General features: G+C 37.4%; 1 long non-coding RNA gene across 23 annotated transcripts in view; it reads right to left on the reverse strand.

Moving 5' to 3' along the window:
• The window catches only part of LOC147371147 (uncharacterized), a 552,664-nt gene that overhangs the window by 346,365 nt on the left and 179,249 nt on the right, over positions 1–27,050 (reverse strand). The window contains exon 10 of one of the 23 annotated variants that reach the window (XR_015165885.1): positions 4,946–6,376. The exons of the other annotated variants lie outside the window; for them this stretch is intronic. This is a non-coding gene — a long non-coding RNA (uncharacterized LOC147371147). Of the gene's footprint in view, positions 1–4,945; positions 6,377–27,050 lie in introns of those variants that run through there. 23 annotated transcript variants of the gene reach the window in all.

Here is a 27,050-nt window from a genome sequence, read left to right on the forward strand (position 1 = left end):
TGGAGGACATCTTAATGCAAGGGTAAAAAATATTTCCAAATTTTTTAGTCAAATATTACTTTTTTTCCACAAAGAATTTTGTCTTGCCATCATCCCCCTAGTTTAGTCCTTCTATAGTATTCAAACTCTCATTACCACACAAGCAAATGAACAAGGGATAAAAATAATAAATATCTCTCTAACGCTTTAGATTGATGATTTTTAAATAATCATTTAAAATAAAGAATAAATGGAGGGTTCCCCACCTCACTTCTAATCTTTGAACATAGCCTATTCCCATGCTTATCCTCTGAGAATCTAAGCTCTATGAGAGCAGGGACAGTTTATTCAGAACTATATCCTCAGAACATTATGTAGAATCTAACATTCAGTAGGTGCTCAATAAACATTTATTAATGAATGTAAAGCCCATTATTTAGGTTTCACACATCAATCTTTAAAGTCCAGGATTAGAAGAACCAATCAAAAAAAAAAATCTTAAACAACTTGTATTAAAAGATTTACTGTGACACAGAAGGGGGAGGTAATGTCACATTCTCATGCAATCTTTGATTTTTATTGGTACAGATAAGGGACTAGTAGTCCTGCCTTGTTCTGTACTCATCAGATCATGTATTATAAGAAATCTTGACAAAGTGGAATCAATTAGGAGAAGAAGAAGAGATGGTATTGAAATTAACCTGTAAATTATTAATAATCATTCATGCATTATTAAAGGAATCACAGGGAAAGACAAAGCAGGGCATGATCACTCTTTAACTATCTTCCAACCTTATGGAAGAGGAACTGGATGATTCCATGTAACCAAGAGCATATAAGATGCTGTGAAACAAAATGTAACTCAATACAAAAATAAATTTTTATGAGAATTCTGCATCATTCCAGTGGTTAGGACTTGGCATTTTCATTGTGGAGAGCTTAGGTTCAATCCCTGGCCAGGGATCTGGCAAGCTGGATTAATAATAATATAATAATAGTTTTAATAATTAGAGCTGAGGAAGAATGGAAGGGATTATCTTTCTTTGAGATGTTGTGCTTTCTATCTGAGTTGATAAAGAGCTCCTCTGAAAAAACATACAGAAGTCCCTAGAACTTCTAAATTGATATTATTTTATTATATATCTATATATGTAAAGTATAAAACACAATGCCAAATCTAATGCTTTGTATAGATAGCTTTATATAAATAGCTTTCAGCATATAAAAAATAATATTTAGATATCTAGGAACTTTTTGTTATTTCCATGATCATTTCAGAATACATACCAACCAAAATAAAAATAAATATTCTGTGACTCACTTCAAAGAGATATCTGTTTTTAGAATGCTTATTACAAATAGCTAGTTGTTAATTTCTATAAGAAGTTAGTGAATGAATACTCAATTGGTATAAACTAACTCCCTCTGAATTACTTGATAGTTTCTTTTGCTGGAAAAGTTAAGAATTTGGATAAAAAGATGCTCCACATCTTATGTCATCAGGGAAATGTAATTCTTTTCTTTTCTTTGCTGCTCAGTTTGTGAGATCTTAGTTCACTGACCAGGTTGAACCTGTGCCCTCTTGCAGTGGGAGTACAGAGTCCTAAACACTAGACTGCCAAGGGATTCCCAGGGAAGTGCAGGTTAAAACAACAAGATACTACTACAAACCTATTAGAATGGTCAAGATCTGAAACAATGACAACACCAAATGTTGGTAAGGACGTGGAACAACAGAAAGTCTAATTCATCACTGGTGGAAATACAAAATGGTACGGCCACTTTGGAAAACAGTTTGGCAGTTCCTTGTAAAACTAATCATACTCATACAATATGATTCATTAATCACATTCTTTGGTATTTACCCAAAGGAGTTGAAAACTTGCATCTACAGACACACAAAAAATATCCTGTGCATGAGTATTTATAGTAGAATATATAGATAACTCATAATTGCCAAAATTTGGAAGCAACCAAGACAACGTTGTTTTAGTAAGTGAATGAATTAAAAAAAAAAAAACCTCTGGTACAACCAGACAGTAGAATGTTGCTCAGCACTAAAAAGAAATAAGCTATCAAGCCATTAAAAGATAAGGACAAACCTTAGATGCCTGTTTAAGAATATGAAATTTCTCTTCTATAATGTGAAAGAAAATATGAAAAGGCTACATATTGTATGATTTGATCAGCTTCTAAATGGAATATCAAGTAAATGTAAAAATATACTACTGAGAAAGAAAATATGCATTTTAAGTTGTTGATAGCTGGATTGCCAATATATTATATATATATATTTTTTAAGAGTATGTGTTGTGTATACATATACATGGGCTTTCCAGATGGCAGAGTGGTAAAGAATCCATCTGCCAATGCAGGAGACACGAGAGACACGGGTTCAGTCCCTGGGTCTGGAAGATCCTCTGGAGAAGGAAATGGCAACTTGCTCCAGTATTCTTGCCTGGAAAATTCCATGGACAAAAGAGCCTGGCGGGCTACAGTCCATGGGGTCACAAAGAGTCAGACACAATTAAGTGGGTGAGCACAGCATACATATGTATTCTTTAAGGAAAATATTTAGGTACTTTAATATTCACCTACTTCTCCCTTCCCACTCATTTATTATCCTAAGAAAATCAATTTTGCATTTTATTTTAGGTTTTCTTTTATATATTAGTTGCAAAGAGGACTCTAATTCTTATTGAAAAGTGTTGCTGAGCTAATGACATATTGCCACAGGAGAAAACAGAAATTACAGAATTTATAGTTTGTAATTTTAATTTTAATTTAAAATTACAGAATTTAGATTTCTAAAACATGCCATCAAGATCCAAAATGCTCAAAATGCCTCAAGTTACCATCAACATCACCATGCTCCTCTTACAAAGCTACCTCTCCTCACACTCTGATATTCAAAATAAAGAACCCAATTAGTTATATGATCTCATTGTTTTTGTTTTGTTTAATTAATTGTGCTTTTTTTTTTTTCTGGGCTGGCCATAATCCACTATGAATTAACTCTGATTTGGATTACTTTAAAAACCCAACCTTGTTTTCATGTTAAACTGTGTACAGCTCATTTTAGTAACCAGAGTACTCACTTAAATTCTAATTATAGTCCACTATTTGCTGCAAATCTTTTTTCTTCATAGCAATGCTTAAGTCAAGCTTTTTCATTTTGTATTCTTGTAACTCATGTTTTCCTAATGATGCTTCCTCACACTTTATCTTGAAGCATACCAAAATAAAATAATAACTTTGTTTTTAATATTATAAGAGAAAATATTACAGTGTTCAAAGACATCACAGCTATCTGGACATATATATTAATATATATATAATTTATTCAACTAAATATTATTCATTCAAAAATTTCAACTAAATATTATTCTACTCAGTCTAATTTTTCATCACTGGAAATATGCAAAGAGACTCTTAATTAGTTGGCCTACTGAGAGGTCTATGAATAGTTTTTATTCATCAGTTTCAAACAGGATAATTGACCACAGAACCCAAGACAAAAATGATTTGGAAGAGGATGTGGCAAGGTGGTAAAGGAAGTAACTTAAGATATTCATCGGGTTCTTGAATAGCAGATTATGAAAGAGTGGTTTAAAACACCTTTGTAGTTTCCTTGGATAATCTCTTAAACATGCAAATAAGTGACTAAGTTAAAGAAAATCAATTTAGCAATGGTTGGGGCATTTTTCTGTGGCATTTTAGGATCTTGTTAAAACTGGTGATAATTAAACCTAAATCCCAAGGGCCTCCTGTACAAAGATTGGAGTAAATGAAGAGACCAAATGACTGAGACTTCTGGGCTGAGATTTCAATCACTGACACCATGAAAGATTGTCTTTGCTCCATCATGCCATAAAAGGATTTAATGATTTATCTGTCTTTTGAATTTCATGGGCTCCAAGTCGATTTTAATAGATTTCAGATGATTTCATCACAGTGCTGAAAAAACAATCCACAATACTGAAACCAAGTAGACAGTTTTACAATTTATTTCCATTCATTCATAAACTACTATCACAATACCCATCATTATATCTCCCTAAATCTCATAAAAATAACTATTCATGACAATATCATGTTGACAAATTAATAGAACAATAAACCTATTTAAAACAGATACGATTTTTAAATAGATTCTGAGTATCAAATAAATGTAAAGATAAAGTAGTATGGAAGAAAATAAATCTGCATTTTAAGTGTCAAAAGCCAAATTACCAATAAAAAGACTTTCAAACTGACACTTATGGAAGAGTTAAGTACAGGATACTATAGGAACCATTGAGGGGTGCCCGGCCAAGAATGAGTAGGGATGGGGAGAGATTGAAAGTTCGGGAAGGTTTCCTAGGCTTCAGGAAGAGGCCTTACTTCAGAGAGGTAATCCCCTTCACCCTTCAAATTAAAGCAAATGAATTCAATCTAGACTTAAAATGTTAATACCAGTTTGACACATTCAGTAAAGCAGTAGTATAACCAAGATCATCAATGTCTGGTACATCTACACCTTTGTCAAGAAAGTGTGCTGAGTTGATTTTCCCTAAAGAGTCAGCTCAATACAAAGAAAAGCTATTAAATCTGCTGATGTTTCTATAGTAACAAAGGACCAATAATTACTATAATTTTTTAAAATAGCCATTTAAAAATATTTATCATATTATATTTATCATATCATATTTATATATTAAACTGGGAAATTTTCACATTTAAAAATACTCATTGTACAACCTACAACCATTTGTTTTTCATTTATTTTAAAAAAGGAAAAACAGATTCGATACATGGGGCAATATTTACATATTTTTTCACTAAACTGTTATCCGATATTTGACTGTTCTTCAACTTTTTGAAAGGTCATTCCAATATTCTGACCAAATGTCATCCTAATATATGTATACATATGTATGTGTATATATTTGTATATAGAGAATATATATATTTAAAAACATAAATATATCAAAGTGATGGTTATCAACTATATCAAAATATGCCCCCTGAGATTTGTATATTTTTTTCTCTTTTGAATTTTTTTCTCTTTTGAGACAGTAAGCTTTAGCATTTCAGCTTCATAATTAAAGATGAAATTCAGTTTCATAAGTAAAGATGGTATTTTCCAGTATTTATGCAGTGCTCTTTATAATTTAAACTTTTTAAAAAGGAACAAGGAGCTTGTTCATCTTCAGAAAGTTTTATGAGATTAATTCTTACCATATCACTTCTGAAGTTTGACTAAACACCTTAATTAAACTATTACATAACAAGGAATTAAGAAATGATATGACAGGATATGTTGTACTCACATTGGAGTGTCTCACCTGGAGTTTAGAGTGACTAACTTTGTAACCTAAAATTTTAGAATTAAAGAATATTGCTTTGCTCAACAGATGTGATTATAATTCATTATCTCAAGCAATGCTCAGAGTGTACCTTGACTGAAACACAAAGAAGACGGAGAAAATGTTCATAACAACTTTTTTTTTTCCCCATAAAGTTCACACTGAATCTAAATAGGCAAGATTTTTTAAAAGTCAATGTATCCCTATCCGTCCTAAAATCTTACATCGTTACAAATCTCCATTTCTAAAATGACTCTAGGTTTCTAAATCATACATATATAAATGTGCAAAAAATAGGTAAATGTAAAACATCAAAAGGATTTAACAACTAAGAAAAATTAGTAACAGTAAATCCCTTTCAATAAACATGAGAGAGAAAGGACATGGACTTTCATTCATTTAAAAAATAAAACTCGATAGCCGGTTTCCAGAGTAAATGTTTTCTTTGGACCACAAAACAGCTCTAAAACATTGTTGGTATATATAGTTGAAATATATGCTTTTTTTCCCTGTCTGTAGTATCTCATATCTTTAAGAAAAATAAGTAGGAAAAGTAAACACAAATAGCCATGAAAATGGAGATATCCAAGCACAGTTAGTGGAAAATGTCCACCATAAAGATTACATAATGAACTATAATTACTATGACTGAATATAAGGCCATGGAAAAGTTAGAGGAACACAAAATAACAACTGCTAAAAGGGGTCTTTTAAGATATAAATTAGGCTACCATTTCAAAATGACCACATACACACACACACACAAAACATAGCTTTCGTGAAATTTTTCCCTAATTATTTGGCACTTAAAAACACAATGCCTAAGTTTACATTTCAAGTAGATTATGAAACAAAATCTTGGAGAAGTACATTTTTAAAGGCTGTTAAAAAGCACGTATATCCAGGTGCTGGCTTCACACTCTAAATGAAAACTTTGCAAACGGCTCCATCTTCAGGCCACTCACAATACACTGAGTTCAGTTATAAGGATGCCTCATTCACACTTTGCTGTAATAGTTCTTTCATTGCTCACTATCTTCAAATTTGTTCTGTGTTAGCATGGGAAATATGAGATTGAGTGAATTCATTAAGACACAAAATTTTGCAATTTTCCTTCACACGGAATATTTCTTCATAGATCAGTTTACTGCCCAAATACATCTATGCATGTAAAGACCAATGGGAGAACATTAGATTAGCCCCCTGAGGTTAATTCTAAACAGACAAGGCTAAAAGAAAAGTAACTCTTTAAATTGCACTCTCTAATTTTAGAAGCAGCTATATTATTACATTTTTTTATCTTCCAGCTTCTCAAATTCCTTCTTAGAGTTTAAGTTATTAAATACAACATTTACAAGCTTATGATTGATTGAAACCAAACAGAGATGACTTAAGCAAGAGACTCCTTTTTCCCCCTGGTAAATAATATTCATCTCTTTTTCCATTTCCCCTTTCCCTACTCTTAGTAAAGTCAGAGTTAGAGAACATTTAAAAAGAACCTGGAAGGAATTACATGGAGCAAATGAATCCAATACAGCTCTAAATCCTGACTTTTTAATCTTTAAACCCTATGCAAGTCATTTGACTTCTTATCTCAAGGAATGAGACACAACCCAGACAGACCTGCTCTCAGATCTCACATGTCTGCAAATTACCATATTTATTTGTTAAGCCAAGCAACCCCTAGAACTGGGGTACTAAAGAAAAGCAGCATCGCTCTTCATACCAAAGAGAGCAACGTAGAGTGACTTAGACAATCAATCACAAATATTCATACACTTAAGTCTGCAGATCCAGGCTTGCCATAAACTTTGACCATTCAAATTCGAAAGAAGTTTTATGAACATATTATAATGGCTTCCATGAAGATATTTCCATATAGAGATTGCTTAAGTAAAACACCCATTAGACAAGAATCATATCGGGCATGAAGTATTACATACTCTCCTCAAGCAGATAATTATGGAATGATTATTACAATGCAGGGAAAGTGTGTAAAACTTGAAAAATGTGAAGACAACCGCTGCTCAAGGCCCCAGCAATTCAGGACAAATCTGACACAAGGTCAAAAAGAATCATAGAATCTCAGGTTTGGAAAGACTAACTAAAGATAATTTAATCCAACCACACCTCTAATGTTGTCATTAAAACCAATCTCTGTCTCTATAGTCTTTTTAAGATGTAGTTGATGATAATTCACTGCCTGATCTTAAAGTCACTGAAGAAGCTAGTATCATGTGGACTCAAAGTTAAATAGCTAGCTTCCCAGTGGCTCAACGGTAAAGAATCGGCCTGCTATGCAGGAGACATAAGAGACACAGGTTAGATCCCTGAGTCTGGAAGATCCCCTGGAGGAGGAAGTGGCAACCCACTCCAGTATTCTTGCCTGGAGAATCCCATGGACAGAGGAGCCTGGCAGGCTACAGTCCATAGGGTTGCAGAGTCAGACACGCCTGAAGCAACTGAGCATGCAAAGTTAAACAGCAGAAAGAATCTCATTACCTTCTGTTATTTGTGAAATAAACAGATTTCTGGGCCTCCACTTCCAGAAGTGTAGGCACTCCATGGGCAGACTTTATAGTCACGAACAAGGAGGAAGGCAGGGCATGAAGGGAGCAGCTCAAGAGCTCACTCCCTGCTGGGGCAGAGCCAGCTGAACGACCAACTCTGCAACCTGAATGCAGCCTCCGCTGCTAAATGAGCAAGGTAAAGACTAAAACAGAGAATGAGCAAGTACTATCTCTATCTCTGACATAGTCTGACACTGTAGAAATATATTTTTTGAGCAAATAGATCCAAGTTGCTATGATTTCTGCACTGGTCGACTGAAACTCATTCATCAACAGCCAGAATCCTTTTCTGTTATGAGCCCTGCTTGAGCCAAAGTTCAAGTCAAGTCTGTTTGGTCAGGTTCAATACTACAGACATTTCAAAAAAGCTGAGACTGTAAAAAGCACAAGACAATAAAAAGAAGGAAAAAAAATAAGGCTCAGAGGAAATGATGATTCGTAATGAATCATCTCTCAATGAAGAGCTGAAGTTGAATGTAGTTCATTAAATATATTTGTGATGCTATGAGCTGGAGCCCACCAGGCTCTCCTGTCCATGGGATTCTCCAGGCAAGAATACTGGAGTGGGTAGCCATTCCCTTCTTTAAGGGATCCTCTCAACCCAGGGATCAAACCCAGGTCTCCTGCATTTGCAGGTGGATTCTTTATTGTCTGTGCCACCAAGGAAGCCCCAAATTTAATTTAACCACTGAATTTTAACTCTAGGGTATGTAAATAACTTTTCCTCAATTAATGATGAAACAACAAATTATTTGTGTATACCACATGGAAGTGAAAGTTGCTCAGTCATGTCTGACTCTTTGTGAGCCCATGGACTGAATTCTCCAGGCCATAATACTGGAATGGTAGCCTATCCTTTCTCCCGGGGATCTTCCTGACCCAGGAATCAAACCAGGGTCTCCTGCATTGCAGGAAGATTCCTTACCAGCTGAGCCACAAGGGAAGCCCAAGAATACTGGAGTGGGTAGCCTATCCCTTCGCCAGGGGATCTTCCCGATCCAGGAATCAAACCAGGGTCTCCGGCATTGTAGGCAGATTCTTTACCAACTGAGCTATCAGGGAAGTTTATATACCACATAGGCTCATAATTTAATCCATTGTGATATTTTTAATTACTTAATTTCAAGCACTAGTATTTAATTGACAATATCTATAACTGATCAGAACACAACAATGGAATTTAGCCCATGCATATCATAGATAATTCTATGTTTCTCTTAAGAAAACCATATTTCTGATGAGCAAAAATCTAAAGAAGCAGAAAGTAAAAAGTATAAAATAAATCAGAAAAGTAGTCATTCTCTTTGTCAACAAAAATATAATCACATAGGAGTATTTATTTAGTTATATTTTCATAGTAATAAGAAATATCAATTTTAATGCAATTCTAAAAAATTTTTAAAAACATTAAAAGTTGATTACAGTGTCAGTTACAAACAATATTTTCTTCTTCAGTGTAGAACTCAGAGTTATTGGTTATCTGAGAAGTAAAGTATCACTTATCATTATCTTTATAATAAAGGCGATCAACACTTTTTGAATGCTGACTGTAGCATTATACAAGGTGCTTTACAAACATTAGATAAGTTTATCACCAAATGAAAGTTATATGTATTTTACTATGTGAATTTTTCAAATAAGAAACTTGTAGCTAAGAAGCCACATTCTTTGCCCAAGGCCCATCTGTTTGACCCAAAAGTGATGCTCAGATATGTGTCCCTACCTTTAAAATATCACTTTAAAGCCCTACTCTATACTTCAAGAACCATATTGACACATGTGTCCTAAGAATTTTAATTTAATTTTTACACTTCTAAATTATTATATTCCTAACACATTTAAAACCATAAATACATCATCCTTTACTTCATAGAAAAGTATTTTATTGATCTCAACTAAATGGAATTTAATACATACAAAGTTTAATCAAACATTAATAGCTTTGTTGTATTTTAAATGCTATACTGGAACATTATATTCAGAATCAGAGAATCAAATTGCATCACAGAAGCCAAACTTTGAGGACACTAAAGTTGTTGCTAAGTAATGAGCAAAAGAAGAAATAAGGGACTGATCTTTTTAAGTTAAAATGTTGGCAACAATTTCTAAAATGTAAAGATATCCTGAACTGTCATTAATTATGCCTGAGAGTGTATTTTACATATGCATCTTTAAGGGAAAAGAGGCAGCAATAAGGAAGAGTTCCCATAAATCAGTATTTTAATTTTCTTAGTTTTCTAGGTGAAGTAACAAACTCATGAATGCAAGTGGGTTAAAATGCAACAAATTAGAGTTTAGTATTGTGGTGCTCTATATCAAATAAAATAGCAATTTTGAGAGCAGAGAGATGCATTTAGCCATATTTTTTGTAATAACTTAAAAATGTGAAATTTTAACTTTAAAGATTACTTTAAATTAACTTTACTATTGTTTTAATCTTCCCTCTGCTGAAAATATTTAACCATCATCTCATAGTTTTGAATCTACTTATGTACAAAATCAAAAATTTCTCTCTGGAGGTATACTCAACAAGATTACATTTTTTTAAAGCAATCAGAATTAGCCTGTCCCTAAGGAAACAGTTCAGAAGCCCCTCAGCTCCACATCTGGAGAGGCTGTTAGTCTGGAACGTCCCTCACCAGGAAAGAGTGGCCGGCCCATTTGCAATTGCCACTAGGTGGAAGTCAAGGCACTCCCTGGGCACAGGCCCTTGCTGCAGTCCCAAGGCCGGCCTTGCTAACATTTCACCCAGAACCCTAGTGTGAAAAGGAGGGACTGTGCCTGATTCACTGCCCTGTGCAAGCCCCGTGCCCTCTCAGATGCCTACAAAGATGCTGACAGCAGTGCAGAGCCTTAACCTGCCACCTCGCTGAATTTTGAACCTCAGCCAGGAATGAAAAGAGAAGAGTGAGCATCTTATAACCACAGCCAAGCTCGTGATGGCCTGATCACTCCAAAGCCTCTAGATCATTCTGAAGACTATCCACATAATCAGTTTTGCAGATAAGTATTCTTTTTTTAATCTTTTCTGCCAAAGTATTCAAACAGCTCAACAGCTCTTGCTGTTACTCCTCATTCTAATCAGCCCTCCCTCCTCATACTTCTGATATCAGTGGTTTGTTCAAGAGTCTCTGAATATATATTTCTACCCAAACAGAGTTAAGACACAACATCCAGGAGCAAGGCACTGTGGGAGGCTACTGACTGCATTCGTCTGGGGGAAGCCAATTACGAATTTCTGTGAAGAACACAGACTTCAGATAACACATTTAGGCATCATCATAAAAAAAAGGGCAAGTCGGTAGATCGACCATAATCACCTTCAGAATCTTGACCATGATATTCAAGGTAACATCTTCCCTGTCCAGAGGCAACTCAAGGCATAATAACTCAAAGAATCCTTTAACTCAGGCTTCATGTGGAAAATAAAGGGAATTACTGAATAATCACTAAACCTACAGTATTGAGGTCTATTTATAATTATATCTAATTAATAGATAACTTGAGCATAATTATATGTACATACCAAAACTACAATTCACATGCAGTAAGGCTGAGATATAAATTTCCAATTATTTCCTCCTAATAGTTCGTGGAAATTTTTAGCAAATGTGATGAAAAGTGGGGTCTCTGGTATATTCTGTCTTCCTTGTCTCCTTGTCCTGCCCATGTCTCTTTGACCTCTTCTCTGTACTTCAGTCCTTTTCATGTCATAAGAAAGTACAAAAAAAGTGCTTTATTTATATTAGAACCATCACCTAAGTCTCTGTTTATGATTGGTCAGTGTACATTTCCAGTACAATTATCATCAATAGATCCTATTGGGGATTGCTCCGTCTATTCTGCTCTGAGGGAAAAATAAAGTGCCAACCACCGTTCAGTCTGTTAATGTGGCTCCATGACCCAGGATTGGCCTGAGTGCTCGGCAACTTACTTTTATCATTCACCACCCAGGATGGTGTTGTAGTTGTGAGCAAACACTAAAGCCAGGCTCCCTGGATCTGAGTCCTGACTTTGTCACTAACTAGTTACTTGGCCCCAGGAGATATGTAGAGCCTCTTTCTGCTTCAGATTTCTTATTTTACAATGGAGATAGTTGCATTCACTCCTAGGGTTCCATGAGGATTCACTTACCTAATTCATTCACTTGGAACTGAGCTTGGTACACGGTGAGTATTTTATGTTATCTCCATTTATTCTGTGTAGTTAACATCTGCCATCCTACTACTTTAAGAGCTAATGTTTTAATGCATATCCAAATGGCGACCCTGACTCATTTAACAGGAAAAAAGGGATGTTTCTCAACTAACTAGATAAGTGATTGCATTTTCAAGAAGGCATGACCAAATTCCAACTTTATGCATAAGTTCACCAGTTTTGAGAGACTACAGAGCTCAGCCAGCAAGGTTAAATCATTGCATAATGTCCCCATAAGCCATTATTACATTGTGATCACAAGGTCAAATTGTCTCTTTCCAGCTGCTAAGTTAAAAGATGGAATTCCATTGTATTTCAACTGTCTTTGCTCTAGAAAAGCTGTCAACTCATATTATTAAATCTTCTGTTAAGAATTCTGTAGATTTTTACAGAAGTGACTTCCTAGTTGAGGTATGGGGAGTATCTACCACTAGCATTATAGGGAAGAGATGAGAGAAAAGTAAAACCCTGCTTGTTACTTCTGGGAACTATGAGATGTAGGTGCTCATGTTTAGGAGAAAACTATTTAGGTTTGGATTAAACCTAGACTTTCTCTGTGTCACTGGCACTCAAACTTATAACTTCCTGAAGGAAGAAGTCAGTAAATGGCCTAGTGTAATGGCTAAGTTTATGAGTTAACTTGGCTAGGCTAAAGTACCCAGATATTTGGTCAAATGTGTCTAGATGTTTCTATGAAAGTATTTTTTATATGAGTATGATTTTATCACTAGAATTTCAGTAAAGCAGATTACCCTCCATAATGTGGTGGGCTTCATTCAAACAATTAAAAGCCTTAATAAAAAGACTGATCTCCTTGCAGGAAGAGGTTACTCTATCAATAGACTACACTTGGACCTGAACTGCAACATCAGCTGTTCCTTAGCATCCAGCCTGTTACCCTGTCCTATAGAATTTGACGTTGTGAGTCTCTGCAGTAACAGACGTTGATACCTTAAAATAAATATCTCTGTAGACATAGACATGATAGAGATAGAGGTATATACCTCCTATTGATTCTGTTTCTATAGAGAAGCCTAATACACGATCTTCTGCAAAAAGATTCTTGAATGCAACAATCTAACCCATATCCAGAGGGAAAGTCACTCATATCTTCCTCATTTTCCCTTGGGTGGATATCAGATGAAACATGCTTTACAATTGTCTTTGGAAAAGGACAGGGACTGCACAGCTGCCTAAATAATGAGAACTTACCTAGCCCAGAAAACAGTTTGCTTCAGTTCAGTTCAGTTAAGTCATTCAGTCATGTCGGACTCTTTGCAACCCCTTGAGCTGCAGCACACCAGGCCTCCCTGTCCAACACCAACTCCCAGAGCCCACCCAAACTCATGTCCATTGAGTCGGTGATACCATCCAACCATCTCATCTTCTGTCGTCCCCATCTCCTCCTGCCCTCAATCTTTCCCAGCATCAGGGCCTTTCAAATGAGTCAACTCTTCCAATCCCTCTGACCACTGGAAAAACCATAGCCTTGACTAGACGGACCTTTGTTAGCAAAGTAATGTCTCTGCTTTTGAATATGCTATCTAGGTTAGTCATAACTTTCCTTCCAAGGAGTAAGCGTCCTTTAATTTCATGGATGCAATCACCATCTACAGTGATTTTGGAGCCCAGAAAAATAAAATCAGCCACTGTTTCCACTGTTTCCCCATCTATTTGCCATGAAATGATGGGACCAGATGCCATGATCTTCGTTTTCTGAATGTTGAGCTTTAAGCCAACTTTTTCACTCTCCTCTTTCACTTTCATCAGGAGGCTCTTTAGTTCTTCTTCACTTTCTGCCATAAGGGTGGTGTCATCTGCATATCTGAGGTTATTGATATTTCTCCCGGCAAATCTTGATTCCAGCTTGTGCTTCCTCCAGCCCAGCGTTTCTCATGATGTACTCTGTGTAGAAGTTAAATAAGCAGAGTGACAATATACAGCCTTGACGGACTCCTTTTCCTATTTGGAACCAGTCTGTTGTTCCATGTCCAGTTCTAACTGTTGCTTCCTGACCTGAATATAGGTTTCTCAAGAGGCAGGTCAGGTGGTCTGGTATTCCCATCTCTTTCAGAATTTTGCACAGTTCATTATGATCCACACAGTCAAAGGCTTTGGCATAGTCAATAAAGCAGAAATAGATGTTTTTCTGGAACTCTCTTGCTTTTTCAGTGATCCAGTGGATGTTGGCAATTTGATCTCTGGTTCCTCTGCCTTTTCTAAAACCAGCTTGAACATCTGGAAGTTCACAGTTCACATATTGCTGAAGCTTGCCTGGGAGAATTTTGAGCATTACTTTACTAGCATGTGAGATGAGTGCAATTGTGCGGTAGTTTGAGCATTCTTTGGCATTGCCTTTCTTTGGGATTGGAAGGAAAACTGACCTTTTCCAGTCCTGTGCCCACTGCTGAGTTTTCCAAATTTGCTGACATATTGAGTGCAGCACTTTCACAGCATCATCTTCCAGGATTTGAAATAGCTCAACTGGAATTCCATCACCTCCACTGGCTTTGTTTGTAGTGATGCTGTCTAAGGCCCACTTGACTTCACATTCCAGGATGTCTGGCTCTAGGTGAGTGATCACACCATCGTGATTATCTGGGTCATGAAGATCTTTTTTGTACAGTTTGCTTAATTTACATTAAAAGCACTGAATTCAAAAACAGTGCAAAGATATTCAATTCTGTCTCTTATCAAAAATCAGAGTTCTTAATGCACTGAGAATCTAAAATTTTTAAAGAACTTGCTACATCTTCATTCTTATTTTGTGAAAACATAAATTTTTATATAATTCCAAAATCAAAAAAGTAGCTTCACAAATTTTAAGTCATGGTACAACAGTTCCTTTTAGACTGCCTCCTATATCAATAAAGAGGGCATTTGGCTGCAAGTACCCATCCAATATGCTGCAGATGAGTTACAGGTGTGCTATAACTGTATCTCTCCCGCTAGCTCTTAGATCATCTAAGAAGAGTCTGAAGTGGTCAAAGTTCCTGGGCCAAACATCTCCAGAGCAGCTTTTTTCAGAGCTCCACAAAGTGCTATTCAAGTAGAGTGAAGACTGATGGTATTCCCTCCAGTCCCCATGGACAGTAGAAACTAAGAGTGACACCCAGCCATTCACTCTTGTACCATGACATGCTACATGCAACCATTATCTGAACACCTATCTGAACATCAGTAGCCAGGACACTGGTGCCTATCATGGACAAGGAGCCCAAGGAGCTACTGAAGGAGCTTGAATCCACCTGCCAGTGCAAGAAATGTGGATTCAATCTCTGGGTCAGGAAGATTCTCTGGAGAAGAAAATGGCAGCCCACTCTAGTTTCTTGCCTGGGAAATCCCATGGACAGAGGAACCTGGTGGGCTACAGTCTATGGGGTTGTAAAAGAGTCAGATGTGATTTAGCAACAAAAAAGCAAAACAACATGCAGCAGAGCATATAGTCCAAAGTATAGCTGCAAAGGTCTGGCTGGTAAACCAAGAGGGAGGCTGGCAAACATACTTCCAGGCAGTGGCCCCCAACCTCTGCCTCTGCTGGATACTTCTCTTTGATGTTGCTCGTATGCCCTTGTAGTAGTGTACAAGTGAGTTACGGGGTGACTGAGCTAACTACCTACGCATTTCTACTGATTACTGCTTCATTATTTTAAACACTTGATAAGAAAACGTCTGATTAGATTCAACATCTATTTACATTATCACAGGATATTTTAACACTACACCTGTCACTGAAAGAAAATTTAAAAGCTTTTAGAATCTTAGATAATCATTTCAACTGGCATAAATTTATAAGTGGTAGAAATACATTTTAAAAATATTCTTCACTATTTATGCAAATAATTTCTCATTAGTGATTATTACCAAAAGTTTGAAGAGACCAAAATTAAAAAGTCTTACTAAAATTTTTCAAATCACTTTATCTATCTTTATGCAAATTAAATATTAAATTTTTAAGAAAATTAAGTGCTGGTTTTTCTCCCAGACACTTCTGTATTTTATTATTACCATCATAAAATCCTTGAAGATTATCCCAGTGTGCATTGCAAACATTATTATTTTCCACACATACCATGACTAGATGCAGGATGAGAAACACTGGTTAAAACAGATTTCAACATTTAGCAAGAAATCCCCAGATTGTTCCTACATCATCTACTCCGTTAAGCTTCCTAAGGGCAAACTATATGCCTACTTCATTACTGGATCTTTGGTTCCTTGTCTGGTGACCAGCCCAATAAATATAGGCTAAAGTAATCAATACATTTGTGTGTGTGTATGCATGTGTGTGTGTGCATGCCCAATAGTGTATGCTCAGTCATTGTTTGTGACCCCATGGAAATATGGAAAAGGACCATCACTTTCTTTCCTGAAAGTAAAATTTTAAATCTTTAGCCATTTCATTATGGATAGGAGAAACTGAGAATTACTTTGGGAATTTTTTTTCCTTCAAAGCACTTTAAACTTAAAATAAGAACCTATATTACTTAGCAAAAAAGGGATTCTTAGATAGCATTATCAAAGAGCAGTGGAAAAGGGCAATGTCACTCTGACCCTCCAGATTCCTTCCATCTTCTTCCTAACATCTGCTGCTGCTGCTGCTGCTAAGTTGCTTCAGTTGTGTCCGACTCTGTGCGACCCCATAGACGGCAGCCCACCAGGCACCCCCGTCCCTGGGATTCTCCAGGAAGAACACTGGAGTGGGTTACCATTTCCTTCTCCAATGCATGAGAGTGAAAAGTGAAAGTGAAGTTGCTCAGTCGTGTCCGATTCCTAGCGATCCCATGGACTGCAGCCCACCAGGCTCCTCGGTCCATGAGATTTTCCAGGCAAGAGTACTGGAGTGGGGTGCCATTGCCTTCTCCTACCATCTGCTGCTGCTGCTAAGTCGCTTCAGTTGTGTCCGACTCTGTGCGACCCCATAGACAGCAGCCCATCAGGCTCCCCCGTCCCTGGGATTCTCCAGGCAAGAACACTGGAGTGGGTTACCATTTCCTTCTCCAATGCATGAAAGTGAAAAGTGAAAGTGAAGTCGCTCAGTCGTGTCCGACTCCTAGCGATCCCATGGACTGCAGCCTACCAGGCCCCTCCGTCCATGGGATTTTCCAGGCAAGAGTACTGGAGTGGGTTGCCATTGCCTTCTCCTCTCCTACCATCTAACTCCCCAAATTCTCCCTCATTTCTGGTCTGACTTCTAAAAGTGATTAAATGGAACATTTTAATTTTTTTCTTTTAAAAAAATTATTAATAAGATTTTTTAGCATATAAGTCATTATGTTTCCTGTAAGTCTACAAAGAAAAGTTTTCTTACTCTTGTTACAATGTTTCTCATAAAGATTTCCATCCTTTCTCAATGACAATGACCGATTTCAACTTTGCTGAATTTTCACTTCAAGTCAAAATTTGTTCATATATTTATAAACTATCAGCATCCCAGGGACGGGGGAGCCTGGTGGGCTGCCGTCTATGGGGTCACACAGAGTCAGACACGACTGAAGCGACTTAGCAGCAGCAGAAGCAGGTGAAATAAAAGACAAAAAAGCAGAAAATATGTACAAAGTTCTCATTACAAGAATAATAGCAAATCTAGTTAGTCTAGTTAACAAGTTAATGCCACATAAATTTACCACGCTCCCCAAAATGCCTATCATTTTCACTACAATCAGAGTCAGAAATAGAAACATCTTTTGATATTTTCCCTTCTAAGAGTAGCATCTACCCAAAAGTAATAGCTGCATTTCAAAAAAATTTGATCGTGGCCTTAAATAATGGTTCCTGCAGGAAATGAAAGAAAAATAACAAGCAAACAGACAAATAAACAGCAGATATTTTGGCTGTGAGGTCAAAGTAATTTACCATTTCATCCACCCACATGCAGCATATTTGAACACCTGGAATATAGTTCATTTGTTACATGATTAATTATCATTTTTCCTAAAATCTATGGCCCTCTATACCTCACAGCAGAAGTCAAAATGCTACACCACATAAGGAAAAAACCTAGGTGGGCTTAGCAAAGCTGGATTTACCAAAGTCAATAAGTTACACATTCCTTTGGTACCTGTGTGATTAATCTGTTTTTAATTGAGTCCCATTGTTGTCATATATTTAGTAAACAAAGGAGCATAGGTGCAAATACTATGATTGTTTACAGCACAAATATTATGTAGCTTGCAATTTTACAAGACCCATGGTTGCAAGTGTGAAAGTGTTAGTCGCTCAGTCATGTCCAACCCTGCAACCCCACAGACTGTAGCCCACCGGGCTCCTCTGTCCATGGAATTCTCCAGGCAAGAATACTTGAGTGGGTAGCCATACCCTTCTCCAGGGGATTTTCCCAACCCAGGGATCGAATCTGGATCTCCTGCAATGCAGGCAGATTCTTCACCATCTGAGCCGCCAGGGAAACCTACAAGACTCACTGGCAAGATTAAGGCTGAAAGCATCTAATGTTCAGACATATTCTTTTCTTTATACTTTCATTTGTGATTATTTTGTTTTGTTTTGTTTTCTGAACATCCCAAGCCCATCTGTTTAGTTCATGTGACAGGGCAACTGAATGGACATACCATAAAAGCTCTTTATTTTTGCCATGCTGCACAGCTTGCGGGATCATAGTTCCCTGATGAGGGATCAAATCCATGCCCCTTGTAGTGAAAGCACAGAGACTTAACCACTGAACCACCAGGGAAGTCCCTTGAAGCTCTTCTTAAACATAGATTCCTTCTAGTTCCAATTTATTTTCCCACTATACAAAAGGCAAGTTCACACTTGTGTGGAAAAGACCTGGAATTCTTTATTATTTTGACAAAGAGTAGATTACAATTCTATCTTCATGAACAAGTCTAGTCCAATTTTCTCCTGCATAAAAGTTCAGATCAGATCATATCAGTCGCTCAGTCGTGTCCGACTCTTTGCGACCCCATGAATCACAGCACGCCAGGCCTCCCTGTCCATCAACAACTCCCGGAGTTCACTCAGACTCATGTCCATCGAGTCAGTGATGCCATCCAGCCATCTCATCCTCTGTCGTTCCCTTCTCCTCCTGCCCTCAATCCCACCCAGCATCAGAGTCTTTTCCAGTGAGTCAACTCTTCGCATGAGGTGGCCAAAGTACTAGAGTTCCAGCTTTAGCATCATTCCTTCCAAAGAAATCCCAGGGCTGATCTCCTTCAGAATGGACTGGTTGGATCTCCTTGCAGTCCAAGGGACTCTCAAGAGTCTTCTCCAACACCACAGTTCAAAATCATCAATTCTTCGGCACTCAGCCTTCTTCACAGTCCAACTCTCACATCCATACATGACCACAGGAAAAACCATAGCCCTGATTAGACAAACCTTTGTTGGCAAAGTAATGTCTCTGCTTTTCAATATGCTATCTAGGTTGGTCATAACTTTCCTTCCAAGGAGTAAGCATCTTTTAATTTCATGGCTGCAGTCACCATCTGTAGTGATTTTGGAGCCCCAAAAAATAAAGTCTGACACTGTTTCCACTGTTTCCCCATCTATTTCCCATGAAGTGATGGAAGTTACATCACAAGAAAAAAACAAATTAAAATTACCTTAACTTGTTTTTTGGGGGCATTACCAGTGTTTAATTTTTTTAAGAAAATAATTCTAAATAGCCAGATACCTGTTGTTTCCTCTAATTCTATAATTATCTGAGTTTGAGAACTTAAGAAAAAATAAGTGATTATATCTTATACTTTCCCCCAAAATCTAAGATTCCCAGAAAAGGAAAAACATACAGAAGATATTTATCCTTTTTTTTTTTTTCATTCTTGAATAGCTTGGAAGTATGGCCAATGTCAAGAAAGGTCAACATAACAAGCATTATAAGCCTAGTAAATTAAATATTAAAGGCAAAGAAAACTTAAGACTTAAAAATACAGAAAACATATAGCTCTTTTGAATTTCCCATTCTAGCGTATGTACATGCTAAGTCACTTCTATCATGTCCAACTCTTTGCGACCCCATGGACTGCAGCCCGCCAGGCTCCTCTGTCCATGGAATTCTCCAGGCAAGAATATTGGCGTGGGTTGCCATTTCCTTCTCCAGGGGATCTTCCCAAAGCAGGGATTGAACCTGTGTCTCTTATGTCTCCTGCATTGCAGATTCTATACCACTAGTACCACCTTGGAAGCCCATCCCATTCTAGAGTAATATGCAATTACCTGATGACTAGCTTAATAGTTTATTAGTTTTCAAAATTCTCCCAAATTCCTCTTCAATTTGATAAATTTCACTGGCTATGTATTTGTGTTAACACATAACATGATACCGCAGAACCAGAGGCTTTGGAGCCAGAGCTTTTAGAACTGACCATTGAACATATGCCACAGGTAAAGCAATATCTCTGATATTTAGTATGTTCAACATTTTAAGGGACTACCTTAAGGTCACACAGCTGTTTAGTGACCAAAGCAGAACTAGACTCAGCCTCTGGAGTCCTGGCTCCGTGGCAAGTATTTCTCATTTCCTGCTGCTTGCTAACCATGGGAGGGTTGGGGAAGAGAGGTGTCAATTGTCATCGCTTTGCTGCTGAGGACAAATGTTGCATCACTTCATTGGAATGCAGTCCTTCATTGAGCAAAATCTCAAAGTGACATCTAGTGGAATACCCAGTCTCTATGGAGACATTTAATTAAACCGCAGTCCCTTTATACCAGCACAAATATTGTGAGGGAAAACAACTCAACTCCTTTGACATTTTTGCAAATAGGTTTAGTGGAATCCATTCTGTTTACTTTTACTGACATTTGTTTTTCAGTCAATTATCCCACAGTTATTTTTTTTTTCCTCTTATAATTTATTGCTAGCAAGTTAGCCATAAGAATAAATACAAGTAATTCCTTTCTTTGGTACAAGCACCAGAGTTTAGGTTAATAAAACAGCTGATGAAAATAAACATTCATTTCACTCCTCCCCTTTCCTTTTCCTAATAGTTCTAGTTCACTTATATATCACACTGGTGGCAACAGCAGAATGCAACTAGAAAGAATTTAACCTCAAAAGCATCAAGGGTTTCCTCCTCACAAAGCCCTAAATCTTTGGAAAATGACATACTTTACTGGATTAGGCATCTGCCAATTAACTAACTAAATATGACAATCATTTTTTATCTCATATTCATCTGTCTCCAATCTTTGCATATCTTTATTTTGAAATTTTTTGTGAGTTCTTGAAAGGTTCAGAAAGTCTTCATCACAAAAAGTTCTATTCAGCGTTTTTTTGTTCCATGGGATCTCATTGAGTAGACACAGAAAAACTAATTTTTAAGAAATTGAAAACCATATAGTGAAGAGCAGAACTGCTCAGACTCTAACCTGCGCATAAAAAACCTGGAGATCATGTTAAAATGTGTATTCAAATTCAGTAGATCTGACTGAGGCCTGAGAATTCATGTTCCTAACAAGTTCTCAGACAAGACTTTAGTCCAAAAGGGAAAAGGTGTAGTGGGAAGGGCATTTACTTTGGAACTCAGGAGCCCTGATTGCAACTCAACTTCAGTGGTTCCTGTCAGTGAGAACCTGAGAGACCCCACCCCTTCTTTTCCCCCCTACACCACTCACAGCCACAATACCATCATCTGTCTTGGACCCACTGGGACTGACCTAATCATGTTCTTTATCCTCTTTCATGTCAGGACACCCCTAGACTCCCAGGCTGCCTTCCAACTCCCACAGTTGGAAGTGTGGGAGTTAGCCTGCTTAGCCTCTGAACCTGTCCTGTCCCCTTTGCCCATCCCATCCCAAGTTCGGAAATCTGTCTCCTTTGTCCTCCAAGACTTTGTCAACTGTCAACAAAATCTCCAGTGTTCATTCTCTATTAACTGAAAACTCTCTTCCCCATGTTGCTTTAAGAAAAACCTGTGTCTCCACTGAGGAAACTGCTTTCCCTGCAGTCTTCTTAGTGGAGTTTATTTTGTCTCTCATAGAAATAGAGAATATGTCCTCCTTGCTCCTTATTGCTACTCTCAGACAAGTTTTCAATCCTTCCTTATTTCCAAAAACCACCCATTTTGAATCTCTGTCATCGGATTATGTTGCCCATGATTTCTCATTGTTCTTGTCACCAAAATGCCAAGGATCCCCTTCATTTCCCCTACCCAAGCTAGCCACCCACTCCCGTGGCCATTGCCTAGACCTTGTTGCTATTACCAACCACTTCTTCTCTTTAGTGTTAATCACATGCATCCCACTTTCTGCCATCACCTCTTCTCATTTTATCTCATTCTCTCTGTATTCTGCCCTCACAATTCTCCCATATCACTGGCACTGCTAAGGCATTGACCCTATCATCTTTTAAGTGTTTCTCACATCTTTGATGTACTCATTCCTCTCCTTACCCTATTTAAACTCCATTCTCAATGATTATTGACTCCCTTACCTCTCTATCTTATCTCTTACCTTTTGTTGCTCTTGCTTTGCAATACTAGAGTCCCATTTAAATCCAAATTTCTGCTTAGTCCACGCCTTCCTCCATGCAGCTAAAATTATAAATCAGGGTGGCTGGTCTTTCTTTAAAACTTGATCATAAACCTCAAATGTTCCCACCATTTGTACTATATGTCTGTAGCCCATACACTCTTTAAATTATTGAGTTAGTCAAAAAAGTTCATTTGGGCTTTCTGTACACACGTGTGAAATCCTGAATGAACTTTTTCACCAACCCAATATATAGGCTGCCATTTTAGTCTCTCTCTTCAAGTACTCAGTCCTCTTCTCCCACTGTTACCTTAAGGATAACCTTGCTTCCTGTTTCACTGGGGGAAAAAAAATAGAGGCAATAAGAAACAATTTCTACATACTTCCTTCAACACATCTACCCACATGCCTGCATTGGGAAACATCTTTGCCTTTCTGCCTGCTACCATTGTTGAATTGTCCAATGTGCCTATCAAAAATCAATTCTTGAGAAAATAGAAAGAGAAATTAAGGAAACAATTCCATTCACCATTGCAACGAAAAGAATAAAATACTTAGGAATATATCCACCTAAAGAAACTAAAGACCTATATATAGAAAACTATAAAACACTGATGAAAGAAATCAAAGAGGACACTAATAGATGGAGAAATATACCATGTTCATGGATTGGAAGAATCAATATAGTGAAAATGAGTATACTACCCAAAGTAATCTATAGATTCAATGCAATCCCTATCAAGCTACCAACAGTATTTTTCACAGAGCTAGAACAAATAATTTCACAATTTGTATGGAAAAACAAAAAACCTTGAATAGCCAAAGCAATCTTGAGAAAGAAGAATGGAACTGGAGGAATCAACCTACCTGACTTCAGGCTCTACTACAAAGCCACAGTTATCAAGACAGTATGGTACTGGCACAAAGACAGAAATATAGATCAATGGAACAAAATAGAAAGCCCAGAGATAAACCCATGCACCTATGGACATCTTATCTTTGACAAAGGAGGCAAGAATATACAGTGGAGAAAAGACAATCTCTTTAACAAGTGGTGCTGGGAAAACTGGTCAGCCACTTGTAAAAGAATGAAACTAGAACACTTCCTAACACCACACACAAAAATAAACTCAAAATGAATTAAAGATCTAAACATAAGACCAGAAACTATAAAAATCTTAGAGGAGAACATAGGCAAAACACTCTCCAACATACATCACAGGAGGATCCTCTATGACCCACCTCCCAGAATATTGGAAATAAAAGCAAAAATGAACAAATGGGACCTAATTAAACTTAAAAGCTTCTGCACAACAAAGGAAACTATAAGCAAGGTGAAAAGACAGCCTTCAGAATGGGAGAAAATAATAGCAAATGAAGCAACTGACCAACAACTAATCTCAAAAATACACAAGCAACTCCTGCAATTCCAGAAAAATAAATGACCCAATAAAAAATGGGCCAAAGAACTAAACAGACATTTCTCCAAAGAAGACATACAGATGGCTAACAAACACATGAAAAGATGGTCAACATCACTCATTATCAGAGAAATGCAAATCAAAACCACAATGAGGTACCATTTCACGCCAGTCAGAATGGCTGTTATCCAAAAGTCTACAAGCAATAAATGCTGGAGAGGATGTGGAGAAAAGGAAACCCTTTTACAATGTTGGTGGGAATGCAAACTAGTATAGCCACTACGGAGAACAGTGTGGAGATTCCTTAAAAAACTGGAAAAAGAACTGCCGTACGACCCAGCAATCCCACTGCTGGGCATACACACCGAGGAAACCAGAATGGAAAGAGACACGTGTACCCCACTGTTCATCGCAGCACTGTTTATAATAGCCAGGACATGGAAGCAACCTAGATGTCCATCAGCAGATGAATGGATAAGAAAGCAGTGGTACATATACACAATGGAGTATTACTCAACCATTAAAAAGAATACATTTGAATCAGTTCTAATGAGGTGGATGAAACTGGAGCCTATTATACAGAGTGAAGTAAGCCAGAAAGAAAAACACCAATACAGTATACTAACGCATATATATGGAATTTAGAAAGATAGTAACGACAACCCTGTATGTGAGACAGCCAAAGAGACACAGATGTATAGAACAGTCTTTTGGACTCTGTGGGAGAGGGATGGGGGGATGATTTTGGAGAATGGCATTAAAACATGTATAATATCACATAAGAAACGAATCACCAGTCCAGGTTCAATGCAGGATACAGGAAGCTTGGGGCTGGTGCATTGGGATGACCCAGAGGGATGGTATGGGGAGGGAAGTGGGAGGGGGTTTCAGGATGGGGAACACATGTACACCCGTGGCAGATGCATGTTGATGTATGGCAAAACGAATACAATATTGTAAAGTAAAAATAATAATAATAATAAAAGTCAATTCTTACACATAGTACTAGATCTTCTCATCCCCCCTCACCGCTGCTGCTGCTGCTAAGTCACTTCAGTCATGTCCGACCCTGTGCGGCCCCATAGATGGCAGCCCACTAAGTGGGTTGCCATTTCCTTTTCCAATGCATGACAGTGAAAAGTGAAAGTAAAGTTGCTCAGTCGTGCCTGACTCTTAGTGACCCCATGGACTGCAGCCTACCAGGCTCCTCCGTCCATGGGATTTTCCAGGCAAGAGTACTAGAGTGGGTTGCATCCCTCTTCACTAATCCAGCCCAGACAGGCCTTCAGAGAGCTGTAGTTCCCGCTAAATTCTGAGCATAACCCCCTGAGAGACCCTGATCCAGATCCATCCATTTAAGCAGCTTCCAAATTCCTGACACATGGAAACTGGGTTTTTAAAATATATATTGTTTTAAGTCACTAGGTTTGGGGGTGACTTTTTATGCAGCAATAAACATAATACAAGAAATAAGTGAATGAAATGACAAATCACAAAATCTACATCATACCCACTGGTTAGTTAGGAAGGATTTATATACCAGTCAATTGAGGGACTAATTCTCAAGTATCAGGAGAGGAAGTACAGCAGGTACTTTTTCTGGGGAAAAAAACGGGGGCCTAGAGAACTGGACAAGGAGGATAGCCTTCATATAGAATGGTAGAGTATGATCATGTAAAATATCTTTGATTCTTCTGATCCCCAGTGTGAAAGAGAAAATTCCCTAACCAAAGAGAAACTCTGACAATTATGGATGCTCAGTATCCAGGCAGTGTTCACAATCTTTGTCAGTATAGTAGGATAAGAAAGGATATCCTAATAGCTATCCTAATAGCCAACTCATTTCTTCCCTCTCCTGAAGGTGAACAGCATTTCTTTCAGCTGGTCCCAGAAGAAATAGTGGAGCAACCTGCACAGATGTGTCATGTGATTTCTTCTCATTGGGCTGACCAATTTATACAAATACTTATTGGAGTGACCATGCAAACCAAAATCAGGCAGTTTTATCACATTGGGAGTGACCATGCATTTAGGAGTCAGGGTGCCTACTCATCAATAATGGCCAGACATTCAGGGCTTGAGGCTCCAAAGCTAAAAGTAACTCATGCCCTCCTCCAGGGGGATATTCCTGACCCAGGGACCAAACCCACATCTCTTACATCTCCTGCATTTGCAGGTGGGTTCTTTACCACTAGCACCACCTGGGAAGCCCATAAAAATAACCCACCAAGCCCTTTAAATCACAGATTAAATGCCAGGGATATTTTCACATTTGAAAATAATATTGGAGTCTAAATTCAAACTCCTGTTTGATGAAGAATTCCTCAGCTAGTTTTATTTCTAAGGCACATAAGCTGTAACTCTACAGTTTGATGACCAGAGAAGAAAGAAATCTTATAATAAAGTAGGTGTTTCTTTTTTTGGTTTGTTTTGTTTTTGCCTTAAGGGCTCTAGGCCCAGGAGCAAATGCTCCCAGAATCCCTACGGAGACACTTGAAGAATCTATCCATTGTCAATTGACTAATGTGAACATAGGAAGATAGATAGATAAAATAGATAGATACACACACACACACACATATATATATATATTTAATTAAGTACATATAAATAAAATTTTAATTTAGCAAGAAAAGGTATTTTTTAAACACAGATAGAAAAGTATCAACTGATCTGAAAGTTTGCATTTCTTTTAAAGTTTCTCACCTAACAGTAGTTTCCAAACAAAAAGGTATATGTACTTCTAGGCTTTACCAAAAAATCAGACAATGAATTTGGCCAAATCTTATACCTATGGTTTAGACATTTTAATAGAAAACTCTAAACAGTTTTTAAACATTTTTATTTTGTCTGCAAAAAAGTTGCATCACCTGACTATTCAGTAGTCTAAGTGAAAGATCTTTACTATTGTAATGTGGTTAATGTTTTCATATATTTTTATTATTCCTAATATTAATTACATTTGTGGCTATGATTACTACAGAAGCTATCAAACAATTTCTACTAACTCATAGAAGACATGGCTCTTTGAACTTCATCATTTCTCTAGCTACACCTACTCCCTTAATGATCTCATCTAGTTACTTGGCTTTAAACATCGTCTATAC

The sequence above is a fragment of the Bos grunniens genome, chromosome 6 (genome assembly GCF_055505025.1).
Source record: "Bos grunniens cultivar Pamir isolate PY7600 chromosome 6, Bosgru_T2T1.0, whole genome shotgun sequence".
NCBI classification, from domain to species: Eukaryota; Metazoa; Chordata; class Mammalia; order Artiodactyla; family Bovidae; genus Bos; species Bos grunniens.